Below are 25852 nucleotides of genomic sequence, written 5' to 3'. Positions count from 1 at the left end.
TGATTATATGAACCGTTCGTAACCATTGAACCGTGTGAACCAGTTGTATCTGTTGACATGATTTACATTTGGCAATAGACATTTAACTATACATGAACATTTCTACAATTGTTAAACACTTCATCTTGATGGTTTGGTTTGAGCAAGTGATCTAAGTAACGAGGCATGTGTAATATAATACAAGCATGGTGGATACGCCGCTGGTACTTCCTATATATAAGTGTTTGTATGGTATTACATATTGTAGCGTTATTTGAATCATTTCAATTTGAGACATATGACATTTTATACAAATAACACACTTTTCACGAGACATTGATTTACAAACGACTTATCTTATACAAACTCATTTTACATGGTTATCCATTTAACCACATAGTGTTCTCTTATTTATACATATCATCTAATCCTATCGTGTTTCAAATGATTTACAAGACAAAGCAACATACAAGGTTCATGACTAAACGTTTTCTTAAACTTAAGTCATGAATGCCGTTTTCACAAAACAAATGTATCTCATAGGCATTTTTATGCTGACGTACCTATTTTCACATGCGTTTTCAGGAGATGATGCATAGGACTTATCAAGACATACTTAGGCGGACCTGTGCCTTAGTGACTTAAAACGAGACAGGAACTAGTTAAATTATGTTATGTACTCTTTGGTTCTTGTTTAAAACAATGTAAACTTCCATGTTTGATTAATAAAACGAAACTTAAATTGCCATGGATTTGAAACAATTGATTCTGTTACAACACTCCTCAATGTTTTCGCCACGAGTTGTATGTTCTTCGTGGTTGGGGTGTGACAGAAAAGTTGGTATCAGAGCCAATGGTTATAGGGAATTAGGTTATTAGTAATGCTTTGACCTAGTCTATAACCTTCCTAGGACCCTAACGCGAGTTTACTTGCGTTTAGTCATAAAACAATACCGTCACCTATCCTTGGGCGACGACCACAACAAGAACATAAATTTCAAAACCGCTTTGAAAACTAATCATCTGTTCTAGGATGATTGATTACTAGGTTTTGAACCCTCTGTTATAAGGTTTTGAACCCCTTTGAATTTTCAAAACTCTCGTCAAAGTTTTGGGTCCTAAATAGTGTGAACACGTGCAAACTGGAAGAGTGAATGCCTGTACCCTGGGTTTTCTGTCTAAGGTTAGAGTGTTCGTACAAATCCACATAATCGAACCAGTCACTCTTACCTGGGAACTCTTAGGGTGAGTGTCCACTTATAGGCGAGCATGTCTTCGCGATACACTATGAGGATCTATTTGCTTTGATTCAGCCTTGGCGTTATTTGTTTGCTTCGTGGTTCAAACAAATGACCATCAACCATGATTATGGTTGGTAATTGTAACATCCTATTCTTATCCAATGCCATTTCATTTGTTTTCTTTCTTGTCTCTCATTTAGAATGCCTCCTCGACGCGAAAACCAGATAGCGACTGCAGAACTGGCATAGATCATTGCGCAGCAAATGGCTGCTCAATTCCCAAACCTCTTTGCTCAATGGAACCAAGCCAACAACAACAATAATGCCCCCTGCAACTTCAAGACGTTCAACTCGGCTAAGCCATCAAAGTTTTCTGGGTCTCAAGGAGCGACTGCACTTCTGCAATGGTTCGAGAGTTTAAAGAGCACCTTCAGACATGTTCAATGTCCAAACGAGCGAAAGGTAGAATTAGCATCTAGCATCTTTGAGAAACGAGCTTTGACATGGTGGAATGGTGTGATGAGAGATAGGGGTGCCGATGTGGCACTGGCTCAAACATGGCAAGAGCTTCGAGCTCTGATGATGAAGGAATTCTGTCCTCGTCATGAGATCAGGGCCTTGGAAACGGAGTTCAACGATCTTAAGCAAGTTAGCGGTGAGCATCGAGCCTACACGGATCGTTATGAGGAATTAAGTCTGTTATGCCCAGACATGGTCACGCCTTTGGATAAGGCAATCGAAAAGTACATTGATGGCCTCCCTGACTCAATACAAGACATTGTGACTGGTAGCAACCCTACTACAGTTAGACAGGCCATTGAGCTATCTGCAACCTTGACTGAATCAAAGATCAGGAAAGGTAAACTTTTCCGAAAAGGTGACAAGAAACCAGTCGGGGAATCAAACCCAATCGAGGAATCAAAGACCATGGATGAACAGACTGAATCCCCTAAGAAGTCAAAGAAGCGAAAGGCTTCTCAGAACTTCGCCGTGGTCGCTCACAATGGTCAAGCCGTCCCCAACCAACCAGCTCAACCCCCTGCTAGAAAACCATACAATGGAACTGCACCCTTGTGCAACCATTGTAGCCTCCATCATCACGCCAATGTACAGTGTCGCAAGTGCCAAACTTGTGGACTTATAGGCCACACAGCAAGAGTCTGCCCAGCTACAGCTGCGCCAAACCAAGCTGGCAACAATCCTGCTCACGGTCGTTTTCTACCAGGCTCTTGTTTCAACTGTGGCGAGATGGGTCATTTCCGAAGAAATTGCCCAAAGCTTGCTAATGCAAATCCAGCACAAGGATGAGCATCTGACTGACTAGAAGACAACATCGTTTAGAAATAATCACGTCTTATGTATTATTTTCTTTTGTTGTCAAGGTCCAAGAAACAGTTGTTATCATTGTTTATAAATAAATCTCTTATTTACATTGCAATGTATTTCTGTGGTTGCATGTATAAACGACATATCCCTTACAAATACCGACAATCAAAGAACCGTATTCCTTGAAGAACAAACTACCCCCAAAATTCTCCCATTCTATGATCTCTTGCGTCTTTCACGAAATTCCTAAGTACCTGTTTCTTCTAAGGAAAATGAAATACAAGGCGCAAGTTACAACACGTGACGAATACCCAAAGTACCACTATAAATCCTTAATAGGGTACCTAAGGATTTCCCGTAAGTCCTTAATTGTCGTATACCTTAATTCGAATGTGGTGATTCCTTGTAAACAAAAATCAAATTTTGGGAGATCTTCCTATCTTCTCAGATAGATACCAGTGGACATTGTAGCCGGTCGACTGGTTTCCATATCCGTATTCAATCAATAACAAGTTAATAACAAATTATAATCAAGTTAAATAATTATATGACTTTGTGCTTATGTGTTCACTTATGTGTTGTTGTGTGATCCAAATTATGTTACCCGAATCCTTGTAGAATCTTCCATATCATTCGTATAAAGGATTCATAGTAGGATACCCAAAGGTATTACGTAAAAATCCTCAATGGACTTCTACGTTACAGTTAAGTCCCTTGGATTATAAAGTACTACTTCATAATTAGACCCCTTGAGTGGTCTAGCTAAACAGATTGATCCAAAAATCTGGTTAGGGATATCATGTGATGATATAGCTGAAAGGACTCCTTGGTGGCCTAACTAAGAAGATCCCCTGTCGATCTAATTAAAAGGAACAAATGGAAGTCTAGTCACCCTCATCACAAGTTTGATATCCTTCCCCAAAACATTACATAACAAACTGTGCGGACTGTGCAAGGGATTACGTAATTATGGATGCATACATAATTATGGAATTTAGTGCACAGAAATCACAGCAGGTTCTGTCATGTGTCTAGAGTTAACTCTATTCATTTCCAACTCTGAGGAAGCAACCGTTGAAAATGACTCCGTTAGTTCATTTTCGTTTATGACGATTTATCCGTTGAGGAGATGAATATCCGTTGTGTAATCCTTCATTTCCAACTCTGAGGAAGCAACCGTTGAAAATGACTCCGTTAGTTCATTTTCGTTTCTGACAATTTATCCGTTGAGGAGATGAATATCCGTTGTGTAATCCTTCATTTCCAACTCTGAGGAAGCAACCGTTGAAAATGACTCTGTTAGTTCATTTTCGTTTCTGACAATTTATCCGTTGAGGAAATGAATATCCGTTGTGTAATCCTTCATTTCCAACTCTGAGGAAGCAACCGTTGAAAATGACTCCGTTAGTTCATTTTCGTTTCTGACGATTTATCCGTTGAGGAGATGAATATCCGTTGTGTAATCCTTCATTTCCAACTCTGAGGAAGCAACCGTTTAAAATGACTCCATTAGTTCATTTTCGTTTCTGACAATTTATCCGTTGAGGAAATGAATATCTGTTGTGTAATCCTTCATTTCCATTTCTGATGAAGCAACCGTTGAAAATGACTCCGTTAGTGCATTTTCGTTTCTGAAGATTTATCCGTTGAGGAAATCAATGTCCATTGTGTAATCCTTCATTTCCATTTCTGATGAAGCAACCATTGAAAATGACTCCGTCTGTTCATTTTTCGCTTCTGAAGATTTGTCCGTTGAGGAAATGAACATCCGTTTGCTTATTCCGTCATTTCCATTTCTGAAGAATACTCGTTGACGAAAATGACTCCGTCTGTTCATTTTCGTTTCTGAAGAATGACCGTCAAGGAAATGACAGGATATTGCCTTGCATATCGCTGGTGGGTATTTGGCAAAGTCACTAATAGACTCCTACGAATAAATTTCGGGACGAAATTTCCTAAAGTAGGGGAGACTGTGACACCTGTGTCACCGCGACCATCAAACAAATACCAAGCCGATGAAATAGTGTATTTCATACTTGGGATCTTGTATAAATATGTGTATCTTTTGCACATATCAATTCTTGTTCAATTTCAAACTCTACATCGCTTTCTGGAGAATTATACGCAAACTGGTGCGTAAACGTACTCAGTTTAATGCGACAAATACTCCGGAACATCAACATATACTTAACATACCTTACATAACCTTTACATAACTTAGAAATAAGTTTTGAAGACTTTGGTATGGCAAAAACAAGTTAATTCGCTTACAGGGACTAAACTTGACAAACTGCGAAAGTATTCCAATTTGAACTGTAACGAACATTCCAGAACATGTCCATAAGTTAAACATACCATAAATATCCTTTACATAGCTTAGAAATAGGCTTTGAGGGGTTTGGTATGCTAAAACAAACTTTTGGATCATTCAGGGGCTAAAAGTGTCAAAAAGTGCACAAGTTTGCACTTTCGCGCATAACTTACTTTCTGAATACATCCAGACATCCAAAAATTTATGTAAGCATCCTTATCTTATGCCTTAGTGTTTGGCATGAGAAAAATCCATTCGTCGCGTCATTTGGATCGTCTTTCGCGCTTATGCGCATTCCGTCGTAATTAAGCGAACATCGCGATCGTACGGCCAAACGAACCAACCGCCGGAATATTTTTGAGCATGTTTCATGTCCACAATGTCTAGGCATCATTTTAGGGCCTTAAAGTTGGCTTTACGGGCCTTAGAAGTGCCGGAAATGGCTTAAATATGCAACAGGGACCAAAACTGCCATTTCTGAAAGTTTATGCAGATCAGACATGCCCAGGCGGCCCGCCTGAGTTTTGTCTATATGCTGACGCGGGCCGCGTGGCCCCTGCAGATGCAGAAACTTGTTTTTTTGGCTGAAGTTGGCCTTTCAAACACTCCAAAGGGCAATGCCCTTTCACAATCTCTGGAGATAAGGGTCATTATGAGCCACCACAACATCTTGACAAGTGTACGCATGAGATCGTGGCACGATATCCTAACGGTTTTGCTTTTCCTATAAATACCCCCCCCCCCTTTGGTTAAAAACCCACAAAACTTATCAAAGAGCTCTAAGTTGATGCTATTGCTTCATACCTGAGCTCCTGGATCAAGTTTAGCTTTCGGGGACCCTTCGTAAGTGTTCTTTCGTTCTTTTATTCGCTTTTCGAGTCCGAAAGTCAACGTTTTGTTTGACTTTCTGCGTTGACCAGCCTATGTTCAACACGAAGTTCATTGGAACTTCATAACGTGAGCGTGATCACGATGGTTATAGTCCGTAGTGACTATACCTACTGATTACCACGTTATCTAGGCTTAGTGACGAGTCGTAGTTTCGGCCAAAATGCGCATTCTTGCGTATTTTGTAACCAAACTACTCGTGTGCATCAAAGCCGTTTGTTTTGATGCCAAACCTGTTTCTAAACTTAGTTAAGCATGTTCTAACATGCTTAGCTCGTCACTTTTAGTATAGTGCTTATATAGGTTCGTAAGGTAAGCGATCTGAACCATCGCTTATACTTTCGAACACGACCCATTTGGTCGATCATTAGGATCCGACCAAACACATTAGGTGACCATAGCTGTAACCTTCCGAGGTTATACCTTGTGGTCACGATGTTAGGCATTCCAAACGCGTTCTACGCGAACGACGCGTTAAGGTAGCATAAGCTACCTAAACGGGTCGTAATGGGCCGTATGTCACACCCTGGCTTTGGGGAAGCGTGGTTAATTTGGTGTGACTTCTTAATACCATTGCTTAATCATAACAAAGCTATATGAAATAAAATCATGCAAGATCATCCATTCAATTTAGTTTTAAAATCCAGAAACAACAACATTGTTCTAACGGGATAACACCCTAACAACATAAACATTGTTCACAAACACAACCATATCATATCATAAACACAGTTTAAGGACTGTGACTTGTCCAGGAAAGAGTCACATTCCCTAAACCCGGATGACCTCGTACTAGTGCAGCGGGAAAACGTGCCATACCATGCCAGATCCTTTAATTTCCTGAAATACATGTAAGTTGAAAAATCAACAATAATGTTGAGCGAGTTCATGTGTATGTGAGTAAATAAACCTTTGTATTTATCGAAATCCTGGTATGTAGCAAATAAGGAAAAAGAGATCACCAATGGTTTGCAAGGCCATTGATATGTGTGAAATGCAAGTAGGAAGGCTCAAACCTAGCAGATTTATGCGTCGGGTACAAAGTCATCCCGAGGTCCGTTATGCTGGGCCTGGGACTGGGCTCGCTACACCCAAATAGATCTATCGCTCCTGCCCCTCGGTCCTACCCTGAGGATTAATGACCTCAAGTTTCCGCATACCCATTCACATGATCTAAGTAACAAACCTCCTTACGCTAACCATACCATGTATAAAGAATTCATAATCATAGTAACATGTATTTCACCCCCGCAGTTTAGATAAAACTGAAAACAGTTAAGAGAAAAGGGGGGACATGAACTCACCGCGGTGCGTCTCTACCAAGTAATACTCCAAGTTAAGCAGCTGTGCAACGACCTACATGTACTAACTCTATTAGACGGACGGCCGTGCCTTAGCTTCAATGTTTAGGTTTTGGGAAATAGTTAGACAACTATTTCGTGTTTACATTATGTGCATACTTGGTAATCATTCTCCTTCCCAAGGATGGGGGATTTAATACATGTGTGTTCGAAATATATTATTAAGTCTCACTTAATATATATTTATTTCTTACTTCAAATATAATTATTTTTCTCAAAAATATTATATTTTACTTCACAAAATTCTCCCAAAATAATACTTTGTCAAATATACGCGTTCATAAATATTTCCCGTAAATTGCGTAAGTTACGTTTTAACGATCGAGTGGTAATAGTAATTACCGGTGTAACTTATATATTTATCGTGAAAGCGTTCGTATTATTTTGGATTCATTAACGTTCGATAATATTATTTTTACCCTAAAAATAATATTATATACTTCATAAAATAATCACAAATAATGTTGTGAAAATATATTTACTAAATATATATTTATCACGTTTAATATTGTGAAAATCCCACCTCCGATATTTTGTAAATAAAGTCGTGGCGAAATTTATATATTTTGAAAACATGTCAAAAAGTATTTCTAACACTTATAGTGAAAATAATTCTAAGTGTTAGGTTTTTGGAAAAATTTCGCCGGAGTTTCCTCTGTAACTGGAGGTGGCCACGCTTTCAAGCGTATCATTTTCTTTTACAAATCAATTCAACCAATTTCTTATTCAATCCAAACAATATTCAACGCATCAACTAGTTAAATAATATGTAAATCGCAAAGATTTCATGAACTTGTGATTTACTCAAAAATATGAAGTAAATCTCATTACTTTTAGCGGATCTTAATATAAATTAGTCCGGTTTCGTAAAAACCCCGTTTTTATAGAAAGTACGTCTTTACATCTTCTTGTAAATATTACAAAAATAGTTATTTTGTCGGATCTTTGTGTCACACAAGTGTTTACACGCTTGTGGTTTCTAAAAATCATTCTTGTTATCATAAGATCCGTCTTTAGAAAACGTGAATTTCTTGACACTCGGTCCTTTGAAAATACCACTTGTAGATCCGTAGATCTACTAGTTTTAAACACTATTTTATAAGTAAAAACGCTTTTACACAAGTTCATGATTCGTGTGTGGTAGAGTTTCACCCTTTAACCCTTGTTTCATTCAAAACAACCTTATGTCATGATTCATGATCATGACCAACCCGGGTTAAATGATGATCCGAGCTACCACAACATAGATCGGTTCCGAATAACCACACAAATCAATTACTACAACATTTACACAACTTATAAGCTTTTAACCATCTTTATTTGTGTTTTTAGTAGCCTTTAAAGCATCATCTTGTAAGATTTCGAGTTTTAATCGTTACGCATCGTATTACCCACTTTAAAATAGTTCGAGAGGGTGTTTTAAGTAACATACCACTAGCTCGAGGCTAGGGAAGAATCTAAACGCAAATAGGGTGGATAAAAGCTATAGAATGAGGTCCTTCAAGCTCCGAGTGCACCAAGATTCCTTGTGCGTGACCCTTGACACTTGAATGTTGTTGGAATGTGAAGATGGAAGTCAAAAATATGATGGATGGGCAAGGGGGTGTTCGGCCGAAAGTTTGAGGGAGCAAGAGAGAGTGTGATGTGTAAAGTTATGAGATGTAAGTGTTCTTGTGTAAAGCTTGATTCTTATAGGCAATATTATGTTCATAATCCATTGGATTTTATGTCTTAAAGATATTAGACAACAAAGAATTAAATAATCAAAATTTATACCAAGTGTGTCCCCCCTAGTTGGGGACGGTTAGTGAGGGGGGGGGGGGTTCTAGTCCATTTCTAACCATTAGTTAGATTAGTAGTTAGGTTAACTTAGTTAAGTTTAGGGATTAACTCGGTTAGTTGTGTGTTGTGTTTTAAAGCGGGTGTTAGGGTATTCAGGGACCTTAACTGGCTCAGAAAAAGACAAATAATGTTTATGGCAATATTTTCATGTTCCGGGTATAGTCCGGTTGTTCAGTTGGATAGTAATCCGTTAAAGTGCTTAACAAGACTTTAGAGTGTCGTTAATACCATTTTTAGTGACACAACTTATTCCTGACACTTTGGAAAGTGTCTAGTAATATTTTTCTCATGTTTTGGCACTTTGTTAGTTAGCTAAAAGCTGGATTGTTTGTTAAAGTGCTGAGTTTTGTGCTTAGTGTATGTTCTAGGCACATCCTGTCATTGTATCTTATTCCTAGAGACGTAGTTCTACAACCCTTGTATCCCTACACTCACTATGGGTGTAGTGAAATATTTCTGGCTCATACAGGCCTTAGAGGCAATATCTGCCTGATGTTGGCTTTATCAGCATGTTCAATAGGTTATCCGTTCATAGTGCTACTGTGCTTTTGTGCATCATGTTTGTCACTAGAGTTCAGTATGTAAATAATGTAGTGACGGTATGTAAAGTATGATGCAGATATGTACAAGTATCAGAAATCAAGTAGCAGTTCATCAGTAATTTCAAGCTAGCACAGTAATTAAGCAGTAATTAATTATTAATTAAGTCGTACGGATACCTGGTTTAGTGAGGGTTGTCACATTCTCCCCCCGTTAGAAAAATTTCGTCCCGAAATTTTAAGTTCTGCTTCTAGTCGCAGGGTTCTTGAGAAATAGGTGGGGGTATTTCTCTTTCATCCGGTCCTCACGTTCCCAGGTGTATTCAGGACCATGTCTGGCATTCCAACGAACCTTGACGAGCTTGACACTGCTCCGGCGGGTCTTGTTCACTTTCCAATCCGTAACCTCAACAGGTTCTTCAACGAAGTGGAGCGTGTCGTCAACATGAATTTTGTCGGTAGGAATGACAACGGTATCTTACGTTGGACTCTTCCTCAAATTTGATACGTGGAACGTATCGTGAACGTCATTCAGTTCGGCAGGTAGATCCAACTTGTATGCTACGGACCCAATTCTTTCCAGAATTCTGAACGGGCCAATATACCACGGATTCAACTTCCCACGCTTCCCGAAGCGTGCCACACCCTTCCAGGGTGATACCTTCAACAAAACCATATCTCCTACCTCAAATTCCAGAGGTTTCCTTTTTCGATCCGCATAGGCTTTCTGCCAGTCACGAGCCGCATTGATGCGATCTCGAATCTGTGCAATCTTATCTGTGGTTTCCTGGACCACATCAGGACCAACCAACTGTCTATCACCTGCGTCAGACCAACAAAGCGGGGATCTGCACTTGCACCCATATAAGGCTTCGAATGGAGCGACACCAATACTGGTGTGGTAGCTGTTGTTGTATGAAAATTCGACCAAAGGCAAATGCTTATCCCAGCTACCGCCCAAATCCATAACACATGCTCTCAGCATGTCTTCCAAGGTCTGTATTGTCCGTTCGCTTTGCCCGTCGGTCTGCGGGTGAAACGCGGTGCTCATATTTAATTGCGATCCAAAAGCTTCTTGGAAGGATTGCCAAATCCTTGATACGAACCTTCCGTCTCTATCAGAGATGATTGAGAGAGGTACTCCATGGCGTGTAACAATTTCTCTCATGTAAATTTCGGCCAACTTACTCGTATTATCCTTCTCTCTGATAGGTAAGAAGTGCGCTGACTTCGTTAATCGATCCACTATTACCCAAATAGTGTCATGGCCTTTTGGCGTTCTTGGAAACTTCGTAATAAAATCCATGGAGATTTGTTCCCACTTCCACTTGGGAATTTCCGGTTGTTGCAGAAGTCCTGAAGGCTTCTGGTATTCCGCTTTAACCTTAGCGCATGTTAAACATTTGCTCACATAAACAGCCACGTCGCCTTTCATCCTAGGCCACCAATAATAATCCTTAAGATCTTGGTACATCTTATCCGCTCCTGGGTGGATAGAGTACCGCGACTTGTGTGCCTCATCAAAAATAACCTTCCTTAAACCTCCAAACAAAGGAACCCAAATCCTTTTCTCAAAACATAACGTTCCTTCCTCGTTTGGTACCAATAGCTTCTCCATCCCGCGGAGATATTCCTCTTCAAGGTTCCCTTCCTTGAGAGCTTCTTTCTGCGCGACACGAATACGCAAGGAAAGATCGGTCTGAATTATCATTTCCAAAGCCCTAACCCTTATGGGCTTGATCCTCTCCTTTCGACTTAGGGCATCGGCGACCACATTCGCCTTCCCTGGGTGATACTTTATCTCGCAGTCGTAATCGTTCAGCAACTCAACCCAACGTCTTTGTCTCATATTCAACTCCTTCTGGTTGAATATGTGCTGTAGGCTCTTGTGATCTGTGAAGATTGTACACTTCGTACCAAAAAGGTAGTGTCTCCAGATCTTTAATGCAAAAATTACTGCGCCAAGTTCCAAATCATGAGTGGTATAGTTCTTTTCGTGCACATTCAGCTGTCGTGACGCATAAGCAATAACCTTTTGGCGTTGCATCAACACGCAACCCAATCCTTGACGCGAAGCGTCGCAGTATACCATAAAATCATCTGTACCTTCCGGTAGTGCTAAGATTGGCGCGTTGCAGAGCTTATCCTTCAATATCTGGAACGCTTCTTCCTGTTTGATTCCCCAATCAAACTTCTTATCTATCTGCGTGAGGAGCGTCAATGGTTGAGCGATCTTTGAAAAATTCTCAATGAATCTTCGATAATAGCCAGCCAAGCCCAAGAATTGCCGAATCTCGGTTGGCGTCTTTGGCGTTTCCCAATTCTTGATCGCTTCGATCTTGGTGGGATCAACATGAATTTCCATCTCCATTCACCACGTGTCCAAGAAACTGGACTTCACGCAGCCAAAACTCGCACTTCGAGAATTTGGCATACGGCTGTTCCTTCTTCAACAGCTCCAAAATGGCTCTTAAATGCTGTTCGTGCTCAGCCTTCGTCTTTGAATAAATCAAGATGTCATCGATAAACACGATCACGAACTTATCCAAGTATGGCTTACAAACTCTATTCATTAAATCCATGAACACTGCAGGTGCGTTTATCAACCCAAACGGCATAACCAGGAACTCGTAGTGTCCATATCTAGTTCTGAAGGCTGTCTTCGGGATACTCTCCTCTTGTATCCTTAACTGGTGGTATCCAGATCGAAGATCGATCTTAGAGTAAAAGCTTGAGCCTTGCAGTTGGTCAAACAGGTCATCAATCCTTGGCAGAGGGTATCTATTCTTGATCGTCAGCTTGTTCAACTCTCTGTAGTCAATGCACATGCGGAAACTACCGTCCTTCTTCTTGACAAACAAGACCGGAGCTCCCCAAGGCGAGAAGCTTGGTTGGATAAATCCCTTGTCTAACAACTCCTGAAGTTGTGTCGACAGTTCTTGCATCTCAGACGGAGCAAGTCTATAGGGTGCCTTAGCCACAGGCGCGGCGCCTGGAACTAAGTCGATGTGAAACTCCACTTGCCTCTGAGGCGGCAATCCAGGCAAGTACTCTGGGAAGACTTCTGGATATTCCCTCACGACAGGGATGTCTTCGATCTTCGGTTCTTCAGCTTTCTTATCTACAATGTGTGCCAGAAAGGCAGCACATCCCTTTTGTAAACATTTTCGCGCCTTCAGGCAGCTGATAATTCTTAACGACGTATCACGCTTCTCTCCGTGAACCACAATGGTCTCACCATCATCAGTTGGGATACGAACTACCTTTTCGTGACAAACTATCTCAGCCTTGTTGCCTGATAACCAATCCATTCCTACCACCACATCGAAGCTTCCCAACTGGACTGGTAGTAGATCCAGAGCAAACTCACGCTCTCCCAATTCGATCACACATCTCTGATAACTTCATTGGCTTCTACCAACTTTCCATTAGCCAATTCGATCGAGTACGGAATATCTAATTTACTAGCGGCTAAACCAAGCATATTCTTAAACTCTAATGATACGAAGCTATAATCGGCGCCAGTATCAAATAAAACGGATGCATAGCGTTGGTTAACAAGGAACGTACCAGTGACAACATTCGGATCCTGGCGCGCTTCCCTTGCTTCAATATTAAACACTCTTCCACGGGCTTGGTTCAACTCGGGGCAGTTCCTCTTGTAGTGCCCAAGATCACCACAGTTGAATCATCCGGATCTTTGCCCATTTCCACCAGCTTGATTATTCCTCTGATTACGATTCACAGCGCCCACTTGATTAGCATTGTTAACTCGATTTCCATCACCTCCATTATTCCCTTGTGGGCGATTTCCATTTCCGCCCCGGTTGGTGTTTCTGTTTCCGAAACCTCCCTGGCCTCTCTGGCCAGCTATGGCCCAACAAGAATCCTTCAAATGGCCAGTCTTTCCACAAGCTTCACAAACTTTCAAACCACAACGGCCAGAATGGTGGCGCTGGCAGGTATTACACTTGGGCTGGGCGCCCATGTATCCTTTTCCTTTCTTCCCACTACCAGCTGTAACCTGAGCTGGCGTGCTCGATTCCCCTTTCTTAACCACACCGCTAGTGACTTGCTTGAAGTTCGAAAACTTCCGTTTGTTACCTCCGGGTGACTCGACGTGAGTCTCCATGTCAGGGTTTGCAAGTTTTTCTAGTCTAACGACTTTCGTAATGAGTGCCAAGCCCATCTTACTTGCAGCCATAGATGTTGGTGGCGTGGATGCTGTCATTAAGCTCAGGACTTGAGGTGCCAGTTCCCAAATGAAATGTCCTAATTTCCTCAATTCTGGTTCTACCAAGTACGGAATGACTCGTGCCAAATCATGAAGTCTTTGCATGAATTCCAACATTTTCGGGCCTTCCATTATCAGGATCTAGAATTCACCTTCCAACCTCTGGGTTTCTGTTTGGGTGCAATACTTCTTACGCATTATTCCTTTCAACTCTTCCCAAGTCAACGCGTATGCTGTAGTTAGGCCCATTATTCGAACCTGAAGATTCCACCATAATCGAGCTCCATCTTGAAACAACTCAGTAACGTATGGGACTTGTTGTTCTGGCGTACAACCACTCATTCGAAGGATGGATTCCATACTCTCAATCCATTTCACAAAAGCTATGGCACCCCCAGTGCCGTCGAACTTCGGAGGCTTGTAACTGAGGAAGTGCCAGTAGGAACAACCGTTATTTTCTGGGGTGCCTCTGCTAGGTTCGGAGCGTAGGGCCTCGTGCTGTGCTATAGCTGCAGCAATTATCTTTTGAAGTTCCGCCTCTGAGGTGGGCATGTGCATTTCGCGTCTTGGTGGCATCTTCTAAAAGATGTTTCACGCAGGTTAGGTCATAGCAGGTGAAACGTACGTATGTATTCAACAATATCAGCACATAACATCTCATGTTATAAATAAATCAGCCACATTACATCCCATGTCATAGAATATAAACAATAGATCACTGCGCTTGCATTGCCACAAATCGAGACCAAAATGTAAGGTTTACAGGTACCCAACTGTATCATACAACATTAATGACTTAGTAGGGGACGACCCTAGGCAAGTCGTGCGATCGCTGGACATGTTCAGGAATCTCTGGTTTGTCCATTTTCAAATTCCAGGACTCCATCTCAAGCTTCTGTTATTCCAGTCTTAGAACCACATTTCTCCTCAATCATTTCCTTGAGCTCGTCCCAGCTCAGTGCATAAGCAGCATCTGTACCAAGAGTCTGAATCCGAAGATCCTATCATGAGAGTGTGCCGTCTAGAAATGACCCCGAGGTAAAGGTATCACTCTGTTGGGGCGAACAGTTAGTCTTTCTTAGAATGGAGTCAATCTTTTCGGACCAACGAACAAATGAAATGGCGCTTCCTGTTTCGTCGAAGTTCAAAGGCTTGCAGTTCAGGAACTGCTTATAGGTGCGGTCAGCTGGGGGGTTATTTCCACTAGTGCCATTGCTGTGCTAGAAGCGGAGAGCTTCATGTCGTGCAATTGCCTGTGAGTTGCGTTTTTGCTGCTCGGCTTCTATCCTTGGCAACATACTGGTGTTTGTGTCACGCCTGGGTGGCATTCTCTTCTGCCGAAATGGCATGAAGTGGGTTAGACAATTTTCCAATTGTCTATGAGATACATGGCACCATAAGCCATCATGTACTCACCCAATTTTACACATAAATATACTCAATGTATGGGTGGGGAAATAAATTTTCTGAGCCTTCACATAGGCTTGCCAATTTGGCTTGTTGCTTGAAACAGAATGAACTCGAGGCTTCATCGCCTTGGTCACTCGTGTTCGAGTTATTTCCTGCTACATTGGTTTTCATTAGCTTGACCCGCAGAGTCCACCAGGATTTCTGTGCACTACAAGTCGTTATTACGTGGGCCCCCGTAATAATAAATTGTTTGCACAGTTACCCCAAATTTTCTCTCGTCCAAGCAGATGATCAATCAAGGAGCAACAGCAGGTGCATCGGCATGAACAGGGTCATGCTCCAATGCGGTGTTAGGAGCAACGCCTGGCTTAGGGGCCACGGCTGGTTCCGGATCATCAAACTCCATCTCAAAATCAGCTGGATCAACCATCACAGGGGGTTACAGGATCCTCCAAGGGCTGGTTTAAGTGTATGAACTCATGGTCATGGTCTGGATCAAAACCAGGTGGAAGAACAAGATCACCCTTAATATTGTGATCAAACTCAAAGCTGTGTGCGGGGACCGGTGCAGCTGATGATGCCGTATCAGGGTCGGCGTCGTGTGAATGGTGCTGCACTCTCGGTATATGCGAAAATGCGGATGTCAGAAACTCAAATGAGTCCGGGACAGGGGAATGGGCATGAGTTTCCCCTGCAGGAGCGTCCGCAAGCAGTAGGCTAATATCAGCAGCAATAGGGCCTCGCCCTTGAATGGGTCCTCCTTTAGTAGACCATCGTCAAACAGATCAATATCGCCATCAGCCTCGGCGTCAAGAAGTAAATCGTAGGCAGGTTAAACAGCTAAGGGTATGGGAGCAGGGATCTCCACTAACGGTAGGTCCCTAATAAGAGGGCCATCAGCGAGCTCATCAGCCTCGCCAGGTAGCGCGAAGGGCTGAAAGTCGTCCTCGTTCGTGCTAAAAACGTCCGACATGTGCACCTCGTGCTCTGATGAAACTAAGTCGTCTGATACTATGGCCATGGGATTCGTAGTGTCCATCTTTCTAGTACATGATGAAAGCATGACGTTTGTAACACAAACACATATACATATAATAATCAATCATATAATCATATAAACATGTTAGTTAATAAGCAATCAAATAATTCTCCTAGTCCCACTAGCCTTCCAGTATCCTAGACTGATACTCCTAGTCCCACTAGCCAAACTCTCCCAGCCTCTAAGACTGCTCTATCATCCACCTCGATCTCTTAGATCAAGCCTCGGCCTCCAAGACCGAGCCTCAGCCTCCAAGACTGAGCCTACTCTTCCTAGTCTTACTAGCCATCTACCTCGATCTCCAAGACCGAGCCTTAGCCTCCAAGACTGAGCCTACTCTTCCTAGTCTCACTAGCCATCTACCTCGATCTCCTAGATCGAGCCTCGGTCTCCAAGACTGAGCCTCAGCCTCCAAGACTGAGCATAAAATAATATATAAAATGTGCTCAACATTTGTTTGTAAAAACGTTTTGGATCTGGACTTAAGTGGTATGCAGTAAAAATGTTTTCGTGAGAGCCCTAGTGATCATAGTCTAGACTCGAGAAGGAATCCTAGTTCGCTATGATCAGAGCTCTGATACCAAGCTGTCACACCCTGGCTTTGCGGAAGCGTGGTTAATTTGGTGTGACTTCTTAATACCATAGCTTAATCATAACAAAGCTATATGAAATAAAATCATGCAAGATCATCCATTCAATTTAGTTTTAAAATCCAGAAACAACAACATTGTTCTAACGGGATAACACCCTAACAACATCAACATTGTTCACAAACACAACCATATCATATCATAAACATAGTTTAAGGACTGTGACTTGTCCAGGAAAGAGTCACATTCCCTAAACCCGGATGACCTCGTACTAGTGCAGCGGGAAAACGTGCCATACCGTGCCAGATCCTTTAATTTCCTGAAATACATGTAAGTTGAAAAATCAACAATAATGTTGAGCGAGTTCATGTGTATGTGAGTAAATAAACCTTTGTTTTTATCGAAATCCTGGTATGTAGCAAATAAGGAAAAAGAGATCACCAATGGTTTGCAAGGCCATTGATATGTGTGAAATGCAAGTAGGAATGCTCAAACCTAGCAGATTTATGCGCCGGGTACAAAGTCATCCCGAGGTCCGTTATGCTGGGCCTGGGACTGGGCTCGCTACACCCAAATAGATCTATCGCTCCTGCCCCTCGGTCCTACCCTGAGGATTAATGACCTCAAGTTTCCGCCTACCCATTCACATGATCTAAGTAACAAACCTCCTTACGCTAACCATACCATGTATAAAGAATTCATAATCATAGTAACATGTATTTCACCCCCGCAGTTTAGAAAAACTGAAAACAGTTAAGAGAAAAGGGGGGACATGAACTCACCGCGGTGCGTCTCTACCAAGTAATACTCCAAGTCAAGCAGCTGTGCAACGAACTACATGTACTAACTCTATTAGACGGACGGCCGTGCCTTAGCTTCAATGTTTATGTTTTGGGAAATAGTTAGACAACTATTTCGTGTTTACATTATGTGCATACTTGGTAATCATTCTCCTTCCCAAGGATGGGGGATTTAATACATGTGTGTTCGAAATATATTATTAAGTCTCACTTAATATATATTTATTTCTTGCTTCAAATATATTTATTTTTCTCAAAAATATTATATTTTACTTCACAAAATTCTCCCAAAATAATACTTTGTCAAATATACGCGTTCATAAATATTTCCCGTAAATTGCGTAAGTTACGTTTTAACGATAGAGTGGTAATAGTAATTACCGGTGTAACTTATATATTTATCGTGAAAGCGTTCGTATTATTTTGGATTCGTTAACGTTCGATAATATTATTTTTACCCTAAAAATAATATTATATACTTCATAAAATAATCACAAATAATGTTGTGAAAATATATTTACTAAATATATATTTATCAGGTTTAATATTGTGAAAATCCCACCTTCAATATTTTGTAAATAAAGTCGTGGCGAAATTTATATATTTTGAAAACATGTCAAAAAGTATTTCTAACACTTATAGTGAAAATAATTCTAAGTGTTAGGTTTTTGGAAAAATTTCGCCGGAGTTTCCTCTGTAACTGGAGGTGGCCACGCTTTCAAGCGTATCATTTTCTTTTACAAATCAATTCAACCAATTTCTTATTCAATCCAAACAATATTCAACGCATCAACTAGTTAAATAATATGTAAATCGCAAAGATTTCATGAACTTGTGATTTACTCAAAAATATGAAGTAAATCTCATTACTTTTAGCGGATCTTAATATAAATTAGTCCGGTTTCGTAAAAACCCCGTTTTTATAGAAAGTCCGTCTTTACATCTTCTTGTAAATATTACAAAAATAGTTATTTTGTCGGATCTTTGTGTCACACAAGTGTTTACACGCTTGTGGTTTCTAAAAATCATTCTTGTTATCATAAGATCCGTCTTTGGAAAACGTGATTTTCTTGACACTCGGTCCTTTGAAAATACCACTTGTAGATCCGTAGATCTACTAGTTTTAAACACTATTTTACAAGTAAAAACGCTTTTACACAAGTTCATGATTCGTGTGTGGTAGAGTTTCACCCTTTAACCCTTGTTTCATTCAAAACAACCATATGTCATGATTCATGATCATGACCAACCCGGGTTAAATGATGATCCGAGCTACCACAACATAGATCGGGTCCGAATAACCACACAAATCAATTACTACAACATTTACACAACTTATAAGCTTTTAACCATCTTTATTTGTGTTTTTAGTAGCCTTTAAAGCATCATCTTGTAAGATTTCGAGTTTTAATCGTTACGCATCGTATTACCCACTTTAAAATAGTTCGAGAGGGTGTTTTAAGTAACATACCACTAGCTCGAGGCTAGGGAAGAATCTAAGCGCAAATAGGGTGGATAAAAGCTATAGAATGAGGTCCTTCAAGCTCCGAGTGCACCAAGATTCCTTGTGCGTGACCCTTGACACATGAATATTGTTGGAATGTGAAGATGGAAGTCAAAAATATGATGGATGGGCAAGGGGGTGTTCGGCCAAAAGTTTGAGGGAGCAAGAGAGAGTGTGATGTGTGAAGTTATGAGATGTAAGTGTTCTTGTGTAAAGCTTGATTCTTATAGTGCTTAACAAGACTTTAGAGTGTCGTTAATACCATTTTTAGTGACACAACTTATTCCTGACACTTTGGAAAGTGTCTAGTAATATTTTTCTCATGTTTTGGCACTTTATTAGTTAGCTAAACGCTGGATTGTTTGTTAAAGTGCTGAGTTTTGTGCTTAGTGTATGTTCTAGGCACATCCTGTCATTGTATCTTATTCCTAGAGACGCAGTTCTACAACCCTTGTATCCCTACACTCACTATGGGTGTAGTGAAATATTTCTGGCTCATACAGGCCTTAGAGGCAATATCTGCCTGATGCTGGCTTTATCAGCATGTTCAATAGGTTATCCGTTCATAGTGCTACTGTGCTTTTGTGCATCATGTTTGTCACTAGAGTTCAGTATGTAAATAATGTAGTGACGGTATGTAAAGTATGATGCAGATATGTACAAGTATCAGAAATCAAGTAGCAGTTCATCAGTAATTTCAAGCTAGCACAGTAATTAAGCAGTAATTAATTATTAATTAAGTCGTACGGATACCTGGTTTAGTGAGGGTTGTCACACCGTAAGCACTTAGGATAGGTTTCATTTTAGTATGTAGGCTTTGTTAAACCATATTACACGAGTCTCCATACTCGTTTGGTTTACGAACCCGCGTACTATCCGATCTTCCGATTTAGGTCCGGTATATTAACATAGCTACCTATTAGGTACCGTTTGATATTCCGTGATCTCTAGCATTATGTGATTATTACACAAGAACTTCAAAGCAATCTCAGGTGAGTACATTGAACCCCATCTTTTACTGTTTTCCAAACTGTTTTGGGATAAAACGCATGTGCCTACTTGTTACTTTCATGCTTTCCATGTTTTCACATCATATACCTGCTATATTCATTAGTACATGATTACATTACGTTTCATGCTATGTATGCCCATTGTGTGCGTACTTAGTACATTGCTTCACATTACATTTCGTGCTATTTGTGCCCGTTGTGTGCATACTTAGTACATCACTTTACAATACATCTCATGCTACATACGCCCATTGTGTGCATACTTAGTACATCACTTTACAATACATCTCATGCTACGTACGCCCATTGTGTGCATACTTAGTACATTATTTTACATTGCATTTCTGTTGCATATGCTCATCCAGCATATGAACACATTATACTACATTTTGAACCGTTGTAACCATTTGACTATGTGAACCGTCTAAACCCCTTTGATTATATGAACCGTTCGTAACCATTGAACCGTGTGAACCAGTTGTATCTGTTGACATGATTTACATTTGACAATAGACATTTGACTATACATGAACATTTCTACAATTGTTAAATACTTCATCTTGATGGTTTGGTTTGAGCAAGTGATCTAAGTAACGAGGCATGTGTAATATGATATAAGCATGGTGGATACGACGCTGGTACTTCCTATATATAAGTGTTTGTATGGTATTACATATCGTAGCGTTATTTGAATCATTTCAATTTGAGACATATGACATTTTATACAAATAACACACTTTTCACGAGACATTGATTTACAAACGACTTATCTTATACAAACTCATTTTACATGGTTATCCATTTAACCACACAGTGTTCTCTTATTTATACATATCATCTGATCCTATCGTTTTTCAAATGATTTACAAGACAAAGCAAAATACAAGGTTCATGACTAAACGTTTTCTCAAACTTAAGTCATGAATTCTGTTTTCACAAAACCAATGTATCTCACAGGCATTTTTATGCTGACGTACCTATTTTCACATGCGTTTTTAGGAGATGATGTATAGGACTTATCAAGACATACTTAGGCGGACCTGTGCCTTAGTGACTTAAAACGAGACAGGAACTAGTTAAATTATGTTATGTACTCTTTGGTTCTTGTTTAAAACAATGTAAACTTCCATGTTTGATTAATAAAACAAAACTTAAATTGCCATGGATTTGAAACAATTGATTCTGTTACAACACTCCTCGATGTTTCCGCCACGAGTTGTATGTTCTTCGTGGTCGGGGTGTGACAAAAACCCCCATCCTTGGGAAGGAAATACACTTATAAAATAATTAAGAAGTGTGAATACGAAATAGTTGCCTAACTATTTTTCCTAAAAACACTAAACCCTAAGCCAAGGCACGACCCATCCGTCTAATAGGCATTAGTACGTGTAGGTCGTCGCGTAGAAGACCGAGTTGCGATTGACGACTATTTCAGGAGACACGCTTCTGTGAGTTCATGTTCCCCCTTTTCTCTTTACTGTTTTCAGTTTTATACTTCGGGGGTGAAATACATGCGACAAATATTACAAACATTTATTTACATGGTATGGTTAGCGTAGGGAGGGTTTATACTACTAGATCATGTGAGGGGTGGGTACAACACTTGAGGCCATTAATCCTCGTTGATAGGACCGAGGGACACAAGAGTGATAGATCTATTTGGGTGTAGCGAGCCCACACCTGTGAGGCCGGGGCGGCCCATAGAGGTGACTGTGTCTTCCAGCCGAAGCCCGGTAACAAATTTGCTAGGTTTGAGTTTCCCTGCACTTTCTCACACATACTAGTGGCTTTGCAACCCATTGGTGATCTCTTTTTCCTTATTGCTACATACCAGGGACTTTTATTCATACATGAAAGGTTTATACATACTCACTTTTACATGAACTCGCTTAACTTTTTGTTGATTTTTCAAACTACATGTATTTGAGGAAATTAGTGGATCTGGCAAGGTATGCAATCATGTCAAGCTGCGTAGGGAATAATGATGTCATCCGGGTTTAGGAAGTGTGACCCTTGTCTGGACAGGTTACAAGTCTTAAACCGTGTTTTTAGTCAAGTCTTTTGTCGTATCGTATGAACATGTTTTTATTTTATGTCATGGTTGTATGTTGTTTCATGTGTCAACTTTTAAAAACAATGTTGTTGTGGTAACTTTTAAAACTTAATGAATGGATGACTATCATGTGTTTTATTTCATATAGCATTGTTGTGATTGTGCTATGGTATTAAGAAGTCACACCAAATAAACCCACGCTTCCGCAAAAGCCAGGGTGTGACATGGATGAAGAGAAGAGATCAATGACACTGAAGAGTGGGATGATTATAAAGATGAAGATCAAGTTGAAGAACAAAGCGAAAAACCCACCCACACATCATAGATCTATGTCCCCAAACATCCACAAAAGCCACTTCAACAGACGAGCAGACAAAATAATCAAACCGATGGGTTTGTTAAGTTTTACATAAATAGCCATATATTTGGTGACAGTTCTTGTAGTATTAAAGATGAGAGAGACTGATGACAGAGAAGATTCTGAAGAGAGATCCGATTAGGATTTTTAATTTATTTTTTTTGCTTTTATTTTTCCCCTGTGGTTGTAATATAATTTTCCGATTGTAAAACGCCAAGATAACACAAACGCTAAAATGTATATAAAAATAATAGAACAATGGGCCATCTTGTCTAAAACGCCTTGAAAAACGCCATTCAAAGAGATATTCTGACCCCTTGGGTTTCCAATGGCATACGATTTGATAAACGTCATAAATACCAAAATATTAATACAATGAAACCATTAAAACACCATATAATTATTGAATTTGGTTAACGCCAAAAAATCTTAAACCCCAAAAATAAATCAATATTGTGATAAGCGGAATTGGAAAAGCGGAAGATAAAATGACAATTAAGCCCATATGCCCTAATTATATCACGCACCACGTGTTGGGCCAGGATGTATTCTCACCGTTCTCACACCTTTGGGCGTTTTCTCCTGATCCCGTACCCATATATATATATATATATAGGGCTCGGTTCAAATGAGAACCACCACGAGTTGTTAGAACCATGAGAACTTTTTCTTCCCCGCACAAGTTGGTACAAATTTTTTTTGCACAAACGTAAATGAAAATATTATAAACATATTTGTAAAAAAAAGGTTAAAAAAATCGTCGAGTCTGTAGTTTTGACTGATGCAATTTTTTTTACACGCTGGTGTAAATTTTGTATGAAGATAAATAGTTTTTTTATGGCTGATGTAAATGTGGGTATGCGGCATTTTTTATAATTTTTTTTGCCGAAACAAGTGATTTTTTATGACTTTTGAGAAAAAATTCGTAAAAACCTTTTGGATGGCCTAGTTCTCACGATTCCCACAACTCAAGGTTGTTCTCATTTTAACTCATCCAGTTACTTTATCTAATATATAATTCTTTTTATCTTATTATGTTTTTAATATTTTATTGTCATAAGGGTAATTTGGTCAATTTACTATTTTTGTCTTATATGTTATTAATATTTTAATATTTGGTTTTGTCTTATTTTGTTTTTTAACAAATCAGATTTTACGCCAAGTTTTTACGCCCCTTTTTTTACGCCGCGTTTTTTTTATGCCAGAAACTTTTTTTATGAATTTTTTTTTTACTTTTACGCCAGAAACTTTTTTTACAAAAAAGTTTTTTTACGAAAAACTTTTTTTACGAAACAATTTTTTTTTTTCAAAAACTTTTTTTTAACGAAAAAACTTATTTTACGAAAAACTTTTTTTTTACGAAAACTGTTTTACGGTTTTAAACTTTTTTTACGCAAAATGTTTTTACAGTTTTAAACTTTTTTACAAAAAACAATTTTTTTTACAGTTTAAAAAAAACAAATTTTTTACAGGTTTAAAAAAGAAAAATTTTACACCAAACAAAATTTTTTTTTACAAAAAAATTTTTACATACTTTTTTTATTTACAATAAAACAATTTTTTTTACGCCAAACATCTTTTCACGCCCCCGACCCCGATTTCAGGTTTACGAAATTTGAAAATCTTAACAAACGAACTCACCCAAAAATCACGAGTCAGTGGGTGTCTCAGATAAGTTGAACTTATCATCATCGACTGAAAAATAAAAAATAAAAACCCACAACAAAAATCAAAACCATTTGTGGATCATGAAAAAAAAAACGGGGTTTTTTTCAACGTTTCCAATAATCATGGGTGCAAAGTGGGGTTGTAGGTTCAAAAACCTACCCCCCACCGCCCTTGCCACGCCATCGTCATCAATTGTCGAAAAAGATGTTTCGACCTATCACTGCCAACTCAATCCCCATATCTTTAATTTCAACCCAAAAGATCAAATATACAAAAACAAAAGATCAATATTTAAACAGAAGGTACAAAAAACCCCACCAATATTTTCACCATATTGAAACAAAATCAAGAAACCCCATCATCAAATTGTGCTTAAAACTCATCACAGAAGGTATGAAAACTCATGTAAACTCACATAGCCATTTCACCAAAAACTCAAAAAGCTTCAAAACCTAGCAAACCGGCGGCGAAGGGGCTGTTGTGGGTGGCAGAGATGGCGGAGAGGAAGGGAGGCCGAAGATGTTGAGCCGATGACTTTATCCCCAAAACACCGAGCTAACTCAACTAAGACACCTCTTAACCACCGCCATTAACGAAAAACTCGAAGCTCAAAACCACTACCAAACTCTCCTCCACCACGGTCAAACCACTGCACCACCGCCGCCGCACTCCGTCCACTACGCCTCAAACGATGACCAAATCTCCGATTGCGACGAAGGAATCATCTCATACTCAATCACCGAACCGCTAGAGACATACCTGGTTGGTTGCTGAGAGAAAATCTCTGATTAGAACCACCCTTCACCAACCACCAAACTCCTGCCGGTGGTGGTTTTGGTGAGACCTAGATGGGTGTTGATGAAAGGGGTGGTTTCTGTTCGATTGCGACGAAGGCATCGTCTCATCTCTCTATCACAGAAAACATCATAGAAAACGCCGGAGATGCCGCCCGGTGGACTCATCCTCAATGCCCCGGTGGCACAACCGGTAACACCCATGTTCGTTTCTCTCTCTACCACCCATATCCGTCTCTCAAGCGTCTTCGAGCAGGTGGTGGTGGTTAAACAGAGGTGTTCAACGATGTGTTTTTGAAGAGAGAAAGAGAGGATCAAAACTCAGAGGACTTTCTGATATGAGAGAGAAACTCGAGATCTGTGATGTTTTGAATGGAAGAGAGAGAAAGAGATGTGATATATGTCAGATGCATAAATTACAAAATTACCCCTCAAGTATCTGTCACTCCCTGACTTTTGCAGAAGCGTGTGCGTGTGACTTGATCAGTTTCATTGCATTCAATTATAATAAACGACTATATGACTAAAATTGATGTTCATCCATTCATAAGTTTTAAAAACAATACAAACACAGGTTGTTAAGTTTCAACTAACAAACTTCATGTTAAGTTTACAACCCATCCAAAAGTAATAAGTTCCATAAAAGGACTTTTTAACACAAGACAGTTAAACCAAGGCTTTGCTCCATATATCTTATCTAGGATAAGATATACAAATCAAACCCTTCAAAATAGGATGACATCTATTCTTGAAATTACTTCTTGAAATCATTCTCAACGCCGCCAGATCCATTTAGTTTCCTGAAATACACGTAATTAGAAAACATCAACAAAAGTTGAGCGAGTTCATGTGTTTTTATATGTGAGGTCGTATAAACTTGTAAACATTTGAGAGTATTCCTTGAT

Source organism: Helianthus annuus, chromosome 7, assembly GCF_002127325.2.
Source record: "Helianthus annuus cultivar XRQ/B chromosome 7, HanXRQr2.0-SUNRISE, whole genome shotgun sequence".
NCBI classification, from domain to species: Eukaryota; Viridiplantae; Streptophyta; class Magnoliopsida; order Asterales; family Asteraceae; genus Helianthus; species Helianthus annuus.
Note: the sequence above shows the minus strand (reverse complement) of the source record.